The following is a 12,500-nucleotide window of genomic DNA, read 5'->3' as shown; positions in this document are numbered from 1 at the left end:
GAGGAGTTGTGGTGATGGCAAGTCAAGGCATCCTGACTCTCCTGCTTTGTTTTGTACACTAAAGTACATGAGTAAGTCTAAAATTAAGCATCTGTGGATCATTGGTGGTTCAGTGGTAGAAATCTAGCCGGCCACGTGGGAGGCCGGGTTCAATTCCCGGTCAATACATTCCTGAGTTTTTGCTGATAGGGCAGTGCATTTTGTGAAAGTGAGGACAGCCATTTGCGCTGTGGTGATGCAAGTATACACTGTTCCACATACAATGGTACAGGAAGAGAAAAAAACAACTGCCCAACATGGAGCTCAAATACATGACCCTAAGATTAATAGTCTTATGCTCTAGTGACTGTGCTAGTCGGGCTTGATTACGTAGGCTTGGAGGTGATGGCAAGGCATCCTGACACTCCTGCTTTGTTTTATACACTAAAGTACATGAGTAAATGTAAAATAAGGCATCTGTGGAGCATTGGTGGTTCAGTGGTAGAATTCTCGCCTGCCACGCGTGAGGCCCGGAATCGATTCCCGGCCAATGCAGTCCTGAGTTTTTGCTGATATGGCAGTGTATTTTGTGAAAGTGAGGACAGCCATTTGCGCTGTGGTGGTGCAAGTATACAGTGTTCCACATACAATGGTACAGGAAAAGAAAAAACATCCGCCCAACGTGGGGCTCGAACCCACGACCCTGAGATTAAGAGTCTCATGCTCTACCGACTGAGCTAGCCGGGCTTGGTTGAGAATGCATGGAGGTGATGGCAAGGCAAGGCATCCTGACACTCCTGCTTTGTTTCATACACTAAAGTACACGAGTAAGTGTAAAATTAAGTATCTGTGGAGCATTGGTGGTTCAGTTGTAGAATTCTCGCCTGCCACGCGGGAGGCCCGGGTTTGATTCCCGGCCAATGCAGTCCTGAGCTTTTGCTGATATGGCAGTGCATTTTGTGAAAGTGAGGACAGCTATTTGCGCTGTGGTGGTGCAAGTTGACAGTGTTCCACATACAATGGTACAGGAAAAGAAAAAAAACATCCGCCCAATGTGGGGCTCGAACCCACGACCCTGAGATTAAGAGTCTCATGCTTTACCGACTGAGTTAGCAATGCTTGGTAACCGAGGAGTTGTGGTGATGGCAAGTCAAGGCATCCTGACTCTCCTGCTTTGTTTTGTACACTAAAGTACATGAGTAAGTCTAAAATTAAGCATCTGTGGATCATTGGTGGTTCAGTGGTAGAAATCTAGCCGGCCACGTGGGAGGCCGGGTTCAATTCCCGGTCAATACATTCCTGAGTTTTTGCTGATAGGGCAGTGCATTTTGTGAAAGTGAGGACAGCCATTTGCGCTGTGGTGATGCAAGTATACACTGTTCCACATACAATGGTACAGGAAGAGAAAAAAACAACTGCCCAACATGGAGCTCAAATACATGACCCTAAGATTAATAGTCTTATGCTCTAGTGACTGTGCTAGTCGGGCTTGATTACGTAGGCTTGGAGGTGATGGCAAGGCATCCTGACACTCCTGCTTTGTTTTATACACTAAAGTACATGAGTAAATGTAAAATAAGGCATCTGTGGAGCATTGGTGGTTCAGTGGTAGAATTCTCGCCTGCCACGCGTGAGGCCCGGAATCGATTCCCGGCCAATGCAGTCCTGAGTTTTTGCTGATATGGCAGTGTATTTTGTGAAAGTGAGGACAGCCATTTGCGCTGTGGTGGTGCAAGTATACAGTGTTCCACATACAATGGTACAGGAAAAGAAAAAACATCCGCCCAACGTGGGGCTCGAACCCACGACCCTGAGATTAAGAGTCTCATGCTCTACCGACTGAGCTAGCCAGGCTTGGTTGAGATTGTATGGAGGTGATGGCAAGGCAAGGCATCCTGACACTCCTGCTTTGTTTCATACACTAAAGTACACGAGTAAGTGTAAAATTAAGTATCTGTGGAGCATTGGTGGTTCAGTGGTAGAATTCTCGCCTGCCACGCGGGAGGCCTGGGTTCGATTCCCGGCCAATGCAGTGCTGAGCTTTTGCTGATATGGCAGTGCATTTTGTGAAAGTGAGGACAGCCATTTGCGCTGTGGTGGTGCAAGTTGACAGTGTTCCACATACAATGGTACATGAAAAGAAAAAAAACATCTGCCCAATGTGGGGCTCGAAACCCACGATTCTGAGATTAAGAGTCTCATGCTTTACCGACTGAGTTAGCAATGCTTGGTAACCGAGCAGTTGTGGTGATGGCAAGGCAAGGCATCCTGACTCTCCTGCTTTGTTTTGTACCCTAAAGTACATGAGTAAGTCTAAAATTAAGCATCTGTGGATCATTGGTGGTTCAGTGGTAGAAATCTAGCCGGCCACGTGGGAGGCCGGGTTCAATTCCCGGTCAATACATTCCTGAGTTTTTGCTGATAGGGCAGTGCATTTTGTGAAAGTGAGGACAGCCATTTGCGCTGTGGTGATGCAAGTATACACTGTTCCACATACAATGGTACAGGAAGAGAAAAAAACAACTGCCCAACATGGAGCTCAAATACATGACCCTAAGATTAATAGTCTTATGCTCTAGCGACTGTCCTAGTCGGGCTTGGTTACGTAGGCTTGGAGGTGATGGCAAGGCAAGGCATCCTGACAATCCTCCTTTTTTTTATACACTAAAGTACATGAGTAAGTGTAAAATTAGGCATCTGTGGAGCATTGGTGGTTCAGTGGTAGAATTCTCGCCTGCCACGCGTGAGGCCCGGAATCGATTCCCGGCCAATGCAGTCCTGAGTTTTTGCTGATATGGCAGTGTATTTTGTGAAAGTGAGGACAGCCATTTGCGCTGTGGTGGTGCAAGTATACAGTGTTCCACATACAATGGTACAGGAAAAGAAAAAACATCCGCCCAACGTGGGGCTCGAACCCACGACCCTGAGATTAAGAGTCTCATGCTCTACCGACTGAGCTAGCCAGGCTTGGTTGAGATTGTATGGAGGTGATGGCAAGGCAAGGCATCCTGACACTCCTGCTTTGTTTCATACACTAAAGTACACGAGTAAGTGTAAAATTAAGTATCTGTGGAGCATTGGTGGTTCAGTGGTAGAATTCTCGCCTGCCACGCGGGTGGCCTGGGTTCGATTCCCGGCCAATGCAGTCCTGAGTTTTTGCTGATATGGCAGTGCATTTTGTGAAAGTGAGGACAGCCATTTGCGCTGTGGTGGTGCAAGTTGACAGTGTTCCACATACAATGGTACATGAAAAGAAAAAAAACATCTGCCCAATGTGGGGCTCGAAACCCACGATTCTGAGATTAAGAGTCTCATGCTTTACCGACTGAGTTAGCAATGCTTGGTAACCGAGCAGTTGTGGTGATGGCAAGGCATCCTGACTCTCCTGCTTTGTTTTGTACCCTAAAGTACATGAGTAAGTCTAAAATTAAGCATCTGTGGATCATTGGTGGTTCAGTGGTAGAAATCTAGCCGGCCACGTGGGAGGCCGGGTTCAATTCCCGGTCAATACATTCCTGAGTTTTTGCTGATAGGGCAGTGCATTTTGTGAAAGTGAGGACAGCCATTTGCGCTGTGGTGATGCAAGTATACACTGTTCCACATACAATGGTACAGGAAGAGAAAAAAACAACTGCCCAACATGGAGCTCAAATACATGACCCTAAGATTACTAGTCTTATGCTCTAGCGACTGTCCTAGTCGGGCTTGGTTACGTAGGCTTGGAGGTGATGGCAAGGCAAGGCATCCTGACAATCCTCCTTTTTTTTATACACTAAAGTACATGAGTAAGTGTAAAATTAGGCATCTGTGGAGCATTGGTGGTTCAGTGGTAGAATTCTCGCCTGCCACGCGTGAGGCCCGGAATCGATTCCCGGCCAATGCAGTCCTGAGTTTTTGCTGATATGGCAGTGTATTTTGTGAAAGTGAGGACAGCCATTTGCGCTGTGGTGGTGCAAGTATACAGTGTTCCACATACAATGGTACAGGAAAAGAAAAAACATCCGCCCAACGTGGGGCTCGAACCCACGACCCTGAGATTAAGAGTCTCATTTTCTACCGACTGAGCTAGCCAGGATTGGTTGAGAATGTATAGAGGTGATGGCAAGGCATGGCATCCTGACACTCCTGCTTTGTTTCATACACTAAAGTACACGAGTAAGTGTAAAATTAAGTATCTGTGGAGCATTGGTGGTTCAGTGGTAGAATTCTCGCCTGCCACGCGGGAGGCCTGGGTTCGATTCCCGGCCAATGCAGTCCTAAGTTTTTGCTGATATGGCAGTGCATTTTGTGAAAGTGAGGACAGCCATTTGCGCTGTGGTGGTGCAAGTTGACAGTGTTCCACATACAATGGTACAGGAAAAGAAAAAAAACATCCGCCCAATGTGGGGCTCGAACCCACGACCCTGAGATTAAGAGTCTCATGCTTTACCGACTGAGTTAGCAATGCTTGGTAACCGAGGAGTTGTGGTGATGGAAAGGGAAGGCATCCTGACTCTCCTGCTTTGTTTTGTACACTAAAGTACATGAGTAAGTTTAAAAATAAGCATCTGTGGATCATTGGTGGTTCAGTGGTAGAAATATAGCCGGCCACGTGGGAGGCCGGGTTCAATTCCCGGTCAATACATTCCTGAGTTTTTGCTGATAGGGCAGTGCATTTTGTGAAAGTGAGGACAGCCATTTGCGCTGTGGTGATGCAAGTATACACTGTTCCACATACAATGGTACAGGAAGAGAAAAAAACAACTGCCCAACATGGAGCTCAAATACATGACCCTAAGATTAATAGTCTTATGCTCTAGCGACTGTGCTAGTCGGGCTAGGTTACGTAGGCTTGGAGGTGATGGCAAGGCAAGGCATCCTGACACTCCTGCTTTGTTTTGTACACTAAAGTACACGAGTAAGTGTAAAATTAGGCATCTGTGGAGCATTGGTGGTTCAGTGGTAGAATACTCGCCTGCCACGCGTGAGGCCCGGAATTGATTCCCGGCCAATGCAGTCCTGAGTTTTTGCTGATATGGCAGTGTATTTTGTGAAAGTGAGGACAGCCATTTGCGCTGTGGTGGTGCAAGTATACAGTGTTCCACATACAATGGTACAGGAAAAGAAAAAACATCCGCCCAACGTGGGGCTCTAACCCACGACCCTGAGATTAAGAGTCTCATGCTCTACCGACTGAGCTAGCCGGGCTTGGTTGAGAATGTATGGAGGTGATGGCAAGGCAAGGCATCCTGACACTCCTGCTTTGTTTCATACACTAAAGTACATGAGTAAGTGTAAAACCAAGTATCTGTGGAGCATTGGTGGTTCAGTGGTAGAATTCTCGCCTGCCACGCGGGAGGCCAGGGTTCGATTCCCGGCTAATGCAGTCTTGAGTTTTTGCTGATATGGCAGTAAATTTTGTGAAAGTGAGGACAGCCATTTGCGCTGTGGTGGTGCAAGTATAGAGTGTTCCACATACAATGGTACAGGAAAAGAAAACACATCCACCCAACATGGGGCTCTAACCAACAACCCTGAGATTAAGAGTCTCATGCTCTACCGACTGAGAAAGCCAGGCTTGGTTGAGAATGTATGGAGGTGATGGCAAGGCAAGGCATCCTGACACTCCTGCTTTGTTTCATACACTAAAGTACACGAGTAAGTGTAAAACTAAGTATCTGTGGAGCATTGGTGGTTCAGTGGTAGAATTCTCGCCTGCCACGCGGGAGGCCTGGGTTCGGTTCACGGCCAATGCAGTCCTGAGTTTTTGCTGATATGGCAGTGCATTTTGTGAAAGTGAGGACAGCCATTTGCGCTGTGGTGGTGCAAGTTGACAGTGTTCCACATACAATGGTACAGGAAAAGAAAAAAAACATCCGCCCAATGTGGGGCTCGAACCCACGACCCTGAGATTAAGAGTCTCATGCTTTACCGACTGAGTTAGCAATGCTTGGTAACCGAGGCGTTGTGGTGATGGCAAGGCATCCTAACTCTCATGCTTTGTTTTGTACACTAAAGTACATGAGTAAGTCTAAAATGAAGCATCTGTGGATCATTGGTGGTTCAGTGGTAGAAATCTAGCCGGCCACGTGGGAGGCCGGGTTCAATTCCCGGTCAATACATTCCTGAGTTTTTGCTGATAGGGCAGTGCATTTTGTGAAAGTGAGGACAGCCATTTGCGCTATGGTGATGAAAGTATACACTGTTCCACATACAATGGTACAGGAAGAGAAAAAAACAACTGCCCAACATGGAGCTCAAATACATAACCCTAAGATTAATAGTCTTATGCTCTAGCGACTGTGCTAGTCGGGCTTGATTACGTAGGCTTGGAGGTGATGGCAAGGCAAGGCATCCTGACACTCCTGCTTTGTTTTATACACTAAAGTACATGAGTAAGTGTAAAATAAGGCACCTGTGGAACATTGGTGGTTCAGTGGTAGAATTCTCGCCTGCCACGCGGGAGGCCCGGGTTCGATTCCCGGCCAATGCAGTCCTGAGCTTTTGCTGATATGGCAGTGCATTTTGTGAAAGTGAGGACAGCCATTTGCGCAGTGGTGGTGCAAGTTGACAGTGTTCCACATACAATGGTACAGGAAAAGAAAAAAATCATCCACCCAATGTGGGGCTCGAACCCACGACCCTGAGATTAAGAGTCTCATGCTTTACCGACTGAGTTAGCAATGCTTGGTAACCAAGGAGTTGTGGTGAAGGCAAGGCAAGGCATCCTGACTCTCCTGCTTTGTTTTGTACACTAAAGTACATGAGTAAGTCTAAAATTAAGCATCTGTGGATCATCGGTGGTTAAGTGGTAGAAATCTAGCCGGCCACGTGGGAGGCCGGGTTCAATTCCCGGTCAATACATTCCTGAGTTTTTGCTGATAGGGCAGTGCATTTTGTGAAAGTGAGGACAGCCATTTGCGCTGTGGTGATGCAAGTATACACTGTTCCACATACAATGGTACAGGAAGAGAAAAAAACAACTGCCCAACATGGAGCTCAAATACATGACCCTAAGATTAATAGTCTTATGCTCTAGCGACTGTGCTAGTCGGGCTTGGTTACGTAGGCTTGGAGGTGATGGCAAGGCAAGGCATCCTGACACTCCTGCTTTGTTTCATACACTAAAGTACACGAGTAAGTGTAAAATTAAGTATCTGTGGAGCATTGGTGGTTCAGTGGTAGAATTCTCGCCTGCCACGCGGGAGGCCCGGGTTCGATTCCCGGCCAATGCAGTCCTGAGTTTTTGCTGATATGGCAGTGCATTTTGTGAAAGTGAGGACAGCCATTTGCGCTGTGGTGGTGCAAGTTGACAGTGTTCCACATACAATGGTACAGGAAAAGAAAAAAAAACATCCGCCCAATGTGGGGCTCGAACCCACGACCCTGAGATTAAGAGTCTCATGCTTTACCGAATGTGTTAGCAATGCTTGGTAACCGAGTAGTTGTGGTGATGGAAAGGGAAGGCATCCTGACTCTCCTGCTTTGTTTTGTACACTAAAGTACATGAGTAAGTCTAAAATTAAGCATCTGTGGATCATTGGTGGTTCAGTGGTAGAAATCTAGCCGGCCACGTGGGAGGCCGGGTTCAATTCCCGGTCAATACATTCCTGAGTTTTTGCTGATAGGGCAGTGCATTTTGTGAAAGTGAGGACAGCCATTTGCGCTGTGGTGATGCAAGTATACACTGTTCCACATACAATGGTACAGGAAGAGAAAAAAACAACTGCCCAACATGGAGCTCAAATACATGACCCTAAGATTAATAGTCTTATGCTCTAGCGACTGTCCTAGTCGGGCTTGGTTACGTAGGCTTGGAGGTGATGGCAAGGCAAGGCATCCTGACAATCCTCCTTTTTTTTATACACTAAAGTACATGAGTAAGTGTAAAATTAGGCATCTGTGGAGCATTGGTGGTTCAGTGGTAGAATTCTCGCCTGCCACGCGTGAGGCCCGGAATCGATTCCCGGCCAATGCAGTCCTGAGTTTTTGCTGATATGGCAGTGTATTTTGTGAAAGTGAGGACAGCCATTTGCGCTGTGGTGGTGCAAGTATACAGTGTTCCACATACAATGGTACAGGAAAAGAAAACACATCCACCCAACATGGGGCTCTAACCAACAACCCTGAGATTAAGAGTCTCATGCTCTACCGACTGAGATAGCCAGGCTTGGTTGAGAATGTATGGAGGTGATGGCAAGGCAAGGCATCCTGACACTCCTGCTTTGTTTCATACACTAAAGTACACGAGTAAGTGTGAAAGTGAGGACAGCCATTTGCGCTGTGGTGGTGCAAGTATAGAGTGTTCCACATACAATGGTACAGGAAAAGAAAACACATCCACCCAACATGGGGCTCTAACCAACAACCCTGAGATTAAGAGTCTCATGCTCTACCGACTGAGATAGCCAGGCTTGGTTGAGAATGTATGGAGGTGATGGCAAGGCAAGGCATCCTGACACTCCTGCTTTGTTTCATACACTAAAGTACACGAGTAAGTGTAAAACTAAGTATCTGTGGAGCATTGGTGGTTCAGTGGTAGAATTCTCGCCTGCCACGCGGGAGGCCTGGGTTCGATTCACGGCCAATGCAGTCCTGAGTTTTTGCTGATATGGCAGTGCATTTTGTGAAAGTGAGGACAGCCATTTGCGCTGTGGTGGTGCAAGTTGACAGTGTTCCACATACAATGGTACAGGAAAAGAAAAAAAACATCCGCCCAATGTGGGGCTCGAACCCACGACCCTGAGATTAAGAGTCTCATGCTTTACCGACTGAGTTAGCAATGCTTGGTAACCGAGGCGTTGTGGTGATGGCAAGGCATCCTGACTCTCATGCTTTGTTTTGTACACTAAAGTACATGAGTAAGTCTAAAATTAAGCATCTGTGGATCATTGGTGGTTCAGTGGTAGAAATCTAGCCGGCCACGTGGGAGGCCGGGTTCAATTCCCGGTCAATACATTCCTGAGTTTTTGCTGATAGGGCAGTGCATTTTGTGAAAGTGAGGACAGCCATTTGCGCTATGGTGATGAAAGTATACACTGTTCCACATACAATGGTAAAGGAAGAGAAAAAAACAACTGCCCAACATGGAGCTCAAATACATAACCCTAAGATTAATAGTCTTATGCTCTAGCGACTGTGCTAGTCGGGCTTGATTACGTAGGCTTGGAGGTGATGGCAAGGCAAGGCATCCTGACACTCCTGCTTTGTTTTATACACTAAAGTACATGAGTAAGTGTAAAATAAGGCACCTGTGGAGTATTGGTGGTTCAGTGGTAGAATTCTCGCCTGCCACGCGGGAGGCCCGGGTTCGATTCCCGGCTAATGCAGTCCTGAGCTTTTGCTGATATGGCAGTGCATTTTGTGGAAGTGAGGACAGCCATTTGCGCAGTGGTGGTGCAAGTTGACAGTGTTCCACATACAATGGTACAGGAAAAGAAAAAAATCATCCACCCAATGTGGGGCTCGAACCCACGACCCTGAGATTAAGAGTCTCATGCTTTACCGACTGAGTTAGCAATGCTTGGTAACCAAGGAGTTGTGGTGAAGGCAAGGCAAGGCATCCTGACTCTCCTGCTTTGTTTTGTACACTAAAGTACATGAGTAAGTCTAAAATTAAGCATCTGTGGATCATCGGTGGTTAAGTGGTAGAAATCTAGCCGGCCACGTGGGAGGCCGGGTTCAATTCCCGGTCAATACATTCCTGAGTTTTTGCTGATAGGGCAGTGCATTTTGTGAAAGTGAGGACAGCCATTTGCGCTGTGGTGATGCAAGTATACACTGTTCCACATACAATGGTACAGGAAGAGAAAAAAACAACTGCCCAACATGGAGCTCAAATACATGACCCTAAGATTAATAGTCTTATGCTCTAGCGACTGTGCTAGTCGGGCTTGGTTACGTAGGCTTGGAGGTGATGGCAAGGCAAGGCATCCTGACACTCCTGCTTTGTTTCATACACTAAAGTACACGAGTAAGTGTAAAATTAAGTATCTGTGGAGCATTGGTGGTTCAGTGGTAGAATTCTCGCCTGCCACGCGGGAGGCCCGGGTTCGATTCCCGGCCAATGCAGTCCTGAGTTTTTGCTGATATGGCAGTGCATTTTGTGAAAGTGAGGACAGCCATTTGCGCTGTGGTGGTGCAGGTTGACAGTGTTCCACATACAATGGTACAGGAAAAGAAAAAAAACATCCGCCCAATGTGGGGCTCGAACCCACGACCCTGAGATTAAGAGTCTCATGCTTTACCGAATGTGTTAGCAATGCTTGGTAACCGAGTAGTTGTGGTGATGGAAAGGGAAGGCATCCTGACTCTCCTGCTTTGTTTTGTACACTAAAGTACATGAGTAAGTCTAAAATTAAGCATCTGTGGATCATTGGTGGTTCAGTGGTAGAAATCTAGCCGGCCACGTGGGAGGCCGGGTTCAATTCCCGGTCAATACATTCCTGAGTTTTTGCTGATAGGGCAGTGCATTTTGTGAAAGTGAGGACAGCCATTTGCGCTGTGGTGATGCAAGTATACACTGTTCCACATACAATGGTACAGGAAGAGAAAAAAACAACTGCCCAACATGGAGCTCAAATACATGACCCTAAGATTAATAGTCTTATGCTCTAGCGACTGTCCTAGTCGGGCTTGGTTACGTAGGCTTGGAGGTGATGGCAAGGCAAGGCATCCTGACAATCCTCCTTTTTTTTATACACTAAAGTACATGAGTAAGTGTAAAATTAGGCATCTGTGGAGCATTGGTGGTTCAGTGGTAGAATTCTCGCCTGCCACGCGTGAGGCCCGGAATCGATTCCCGGCCAATGCAGTCCTGGGTTTTTGCTGATATGGCAGTGTATTTTGTGAAAGTGAGGACAGCCATTTGCGCTGTGGTGGTGCAAGTATACAGTGTTCCACATACAATGGTACAGGAAAAGAAAAAACATCCGCCCAACGTGGGGCTCGAACCCACGACCCTGAGATTAAGAGTCTCATTTTCTACCGACTGAGCTAGCCATGCTTGGTTGCGAATGCATGGAGGTGATGGCAAGGCAAGGCAAGGCATCCTGACACTCCTGCTTTGTTTCATACACTAAAGTACCCGAGTAAGTGTAAAATTAAGTACCTGTGGAGCATTGGTGGTTCAGTGGTAGAATTCTCGCCTTCCATGCGGGAGGCCTGGGTTTGATTCCCGGCCAATGCAGTCCTGAGTTTTTGCTGATATGGCAGTGCATTTTGTGAAAGTGAGGACAGCCATTTGCGCTGTGGTGGTGCAAGTTGACAGTGTTCCACATACAATGGTACAGGAAAAGAAAAAAAACATCCGCCCAATGTGGGGCTCGAACCCACGACCCTGAGATTAAGAGTCTCATGCTTTACCGACTGAGTTAGCAATGCTTGGTAACCGAGGAGTTGTGGTGATGGAAAGGGAAGGCATCCTGACTCTCCTGCTTTGTTTTGTACACTAAAGTACATGAGTAAGTTTAAAAATAAGCATCTGTGGATCATTGGTGGTTCAGTGGTAGAAATCTAGCCGGCCACTTGTGAGGCCGGGTTCAATTCCCGGTCAATACATTCCTGAGTTTTTGCTGATAGGGCAGTGTATTTTGTGAAAGTGAGGACAGCCATTTGCGCTGTGGTGTTGCAAGTATACAGTGTTCCACATACAATGGTACAGAAAAAGAAAAAACATCCGCCCAACGTGGGGCTCGAACCCACGACCCTGAGATTAAGAGTCTCATGCTCTACCGACTGAGCTAGCCAGGCTTGGTTGAGAATGTATGGAGGTGATGGCAAGGCAAGGCATCCTGACACTCCTGCTTTGTTTATACACTAAAGTACATGAGTAAGTGTAAAATAAGGCATCTGTGGAGCATTGGTGGTTCAGTGGTAGAATTCTCGCCTGCCACGCGTGAGGCCCGGAATCGATTCCCGGCCAATGCAGTCTTGAGTTTTTCCTGATATGGCAGTGTATTTTGTGAAAGTGAGGACAGCCATTTGCGCTGTTGTGGTGCAAGTATACAGTGTTCCACATACAATGGTACAGGAAAAGAAAAAACATCCGCCCAACGTGGGGCTCGAACCCACGACCCTGAGATTAAGAGTCTCATGCTCTACCGACTGAGTTAGCCAGGCTTGGTTGAGAATGTATGGAGGTGATGGCAAGGCAAGGCATCCTGACACTCCTGCTTTGTTTCATACACTAAAGTACACGAGTAAGTGTAAAATTCAGTATCTGTGGAGCATTGGTGATTCAGTGGTAGAATTCTCGCCTGCCACGCGGGAGGCCCGGGTTTGATTCCCGGCCAATGCATTCCTGAGTTTTTGCTGATATGGCAGTGCATTTTGTGAAAGTGAGGACAGCCATTTGCGCTGTGGTGGTGCAAGTTGACAGTGTTCCACATACAATGGTACAGGAAAAGAAAAAAAACATCCGCCCAATGTGGGGCTCGAACCCACGACCCTGAGATTAAGAGCCTCATGCTTTACCGACTGAGTTAGCAATGCTTGGTAACTGAGGAGTTGTGGTGATGGCAAGGCAAGGCATCCTGACTCTC

General features: G+C 47.0%; 18 non-coding genes across 18 annotated transcripts; 12 read left to right on the top strand and 6 right to left on the bottom strand.

Moving 5' to 3' along the window:
* Positions 1–653: 653 nt before the first annotated feature.
* Positions 654–726, bottom strand: TRNAK-CUU (transfer RNA lysine (anticodon CUU)). Its single transcript has one exon. It is a non-coding gene; the product is annotated as a tRNA-Lys (tRNA).
* Positions 727–833: 107 nt separating this feature from the next.
* On the top strand, positions 834–904 carry TRNAG-GCC (transfer RNA glycine (anticodon GCC)). Its single transcript has one exon. It is a non-coding gene; the product is annotated as a tRNA-Gly (tRNA).
* Positions 905–1,760: 856 nt separating this feature from the next.
* Positions 1,761–1,833, bottom strand: TRNAK-CUU (transfer RNA lysine (anticodon CUU)). The gene has a single exon. It is a non-coding gene; the product is annotated as a tRNA-Lys (tRNA).
* A 107-nt stretch (positions 1,834–1,940) lies between these two features.
* TRNAG-GCC (transfer RNA glycine (anticodon GCC)) lies at positions 1,941–2,011 on the top strand. Its single transcript has one exon. It is a non-coding gene; the product is annotated as a tRNA-Gly (tRNA).
* Positions 2,012–2,873: 862 nt separating this feature from the next.
* On the bottom strand, positions 2,874–2,946 carry TRNAK-CUU (transfer RNA lysine (anticodon CUU)). The gene has a single exon. It is a non-coding gene; the product is annotated as a tRNA-Lys (tRNA).
* Positions 2,947–3,053: 107 nt separating this feature from the next.
* TRNAG-GCC (transfer RNA glycine (anticodon GCC)) lies at positions 3,054–3,124 on the top strand. The gene has a single exon. It is a non-coding gene; the product is annotated as a tRNA-Gly (tRNA).
* A 1,037-nt stretch (positions 3,125–4,161) lies between these two features.
* TRNAG-GCC (transfer RNA glycine (anticodon GCC)) lies at positions 4,162–4,232 on the top strand. The gene has a single exon. It is a non-coding gene; the product is annotated as a tRNA-Gly (tRNA).
* Positions 4,233–5,093: 861 nt separating this feature from the next.
* On the bottom strand, positions 5,094–5,166 carry TRNAK-CUU (transfer RNA lysine (anticodon CUU)). The gene has a single exon. It is a non-coding gene; the product is annotated as a tRNA-Lys (tRNA).
* A 107-nt stretch (positions 5,167–5,273) lies between these two features.
* Positions 5,274–5,344, top strand: TRNAG-GCC (transfer RNA glycine (anticodon GCC)). Its single transcript has one exon. It is a non-coding gene; the product is annotated as a tRNA-Gly (tRNA).
* Positions 5,345–6,380: 1,036 nt separating this feature from the next.
* TRNAG-GCC (transfer RNA glycine (anticodon GCC)) lies at positions 6,381–6,451 on the top strand. The gene has a single exon. It is a non-coding gene; the product is annotated as a tRNA-Gly (tRNA).
* A 671-nt stretch (positions 6,452–7,122) lies between these two features.
* Positions 7,123–7,193, top strand: TRNAG-GCC (transfer RNA glycine (anticodon GCC)). Its single transcript has one exon. It is a non-coding gene; the product is annotated as a tRNA-Gly (tRNA).
* A 1,286-nt stretch (positions 7,194–8,479) lies between these two features.
* Positions 8,480–8,550, top strand: TRNAG-GCC (transfer RNA glycine (anticodon GCC)). The gene has a single exon. It is a non-coding gene; the product is annotated as a tRNA-Gly (tRNA).
* Positions 8,551–9,216: 666 nt separating this feature from the next.
* TRNAG-GCC (transfer RNA glycine (anticodon GCC)) lies at positions 9,217–9,287 on the top strand. Its single transcript has one exon. It is a non-coding gene; the product is annotated as a tRNA-Gly (tRNA).
* A 671-nt stretch (positions 9,288–9,958) lies between these two features.
* On the top strand, positions 9,959–10,029 carry TRNAG-GCC (transfer RNA glycine (anticodon GCC)). Its single transcript has one exon. It is a non-coding gene; the product is annotated as a tRNA-Gly (tRNA).
* A 1,046-nt stretch (positions 10,030–11,075) lies between these two features.
* TRNAG-UCC (transfer RNA glycine (anticodon UCC)) lies at positions 11,076–11,146 on the top strand. The gene has a single exon. It is a non-coding gene; the product is annotated as a tRNA-Gly (tRNA).
* Positions 11,147–11,636: 490 nt separating this feature from the next.
* Positions 11,637–11,709, bottom strand: TRNAK-CUU (transfer RNA lysine (anticodon CUU)). Its single transcript has one exon. It is a non-coding gene; the product is annotated as a tRNA-Lys (tRNA).
* Positions 11,710–12,005: 296 nt separating this feature from the next.
* Positions 12,006–12,078, bottom strand: TRNAK-CUU (transfer RNA lysine (anticodon CUU)). The gene has a single exon. It is a non-coding gene; the product is annotated as a tRNA-Lys (tRNA).
* Positions 12,079–12,185: 107 nt separating this feature from the next.
* TRNAG-GCC (transfer RNA glycine (anticodon GCC)) lies at positions 12,186–12,256 on the top strand. The gene has a single exon. It is a non-coding gene; the product is annotated as a tRNA-Gly (tRNA).
* The last annotated feature ends 244 nt before the right edge of the window (positions 12,257–12,500 follow it).

Source organism: Pseudophryne corroboree, chromosome 3 (assembly GCF_028390025.1).
Source record: "Pseudophryne corroboree isolate aPseCor3 chromosome 3, aPseCor3.hap2, whole genome shotgun sequence".
NCBI lineage: Eukaryota > Metazoa > Chordata > Amphibia > Anura > Myobatrachidae > Pseudophryne > Pseudophryne corroboree.
Note: the sequence above shows the minus strand (reverse complement) of the source record. Positions and strands in the feature narration are given on the sequence as shown.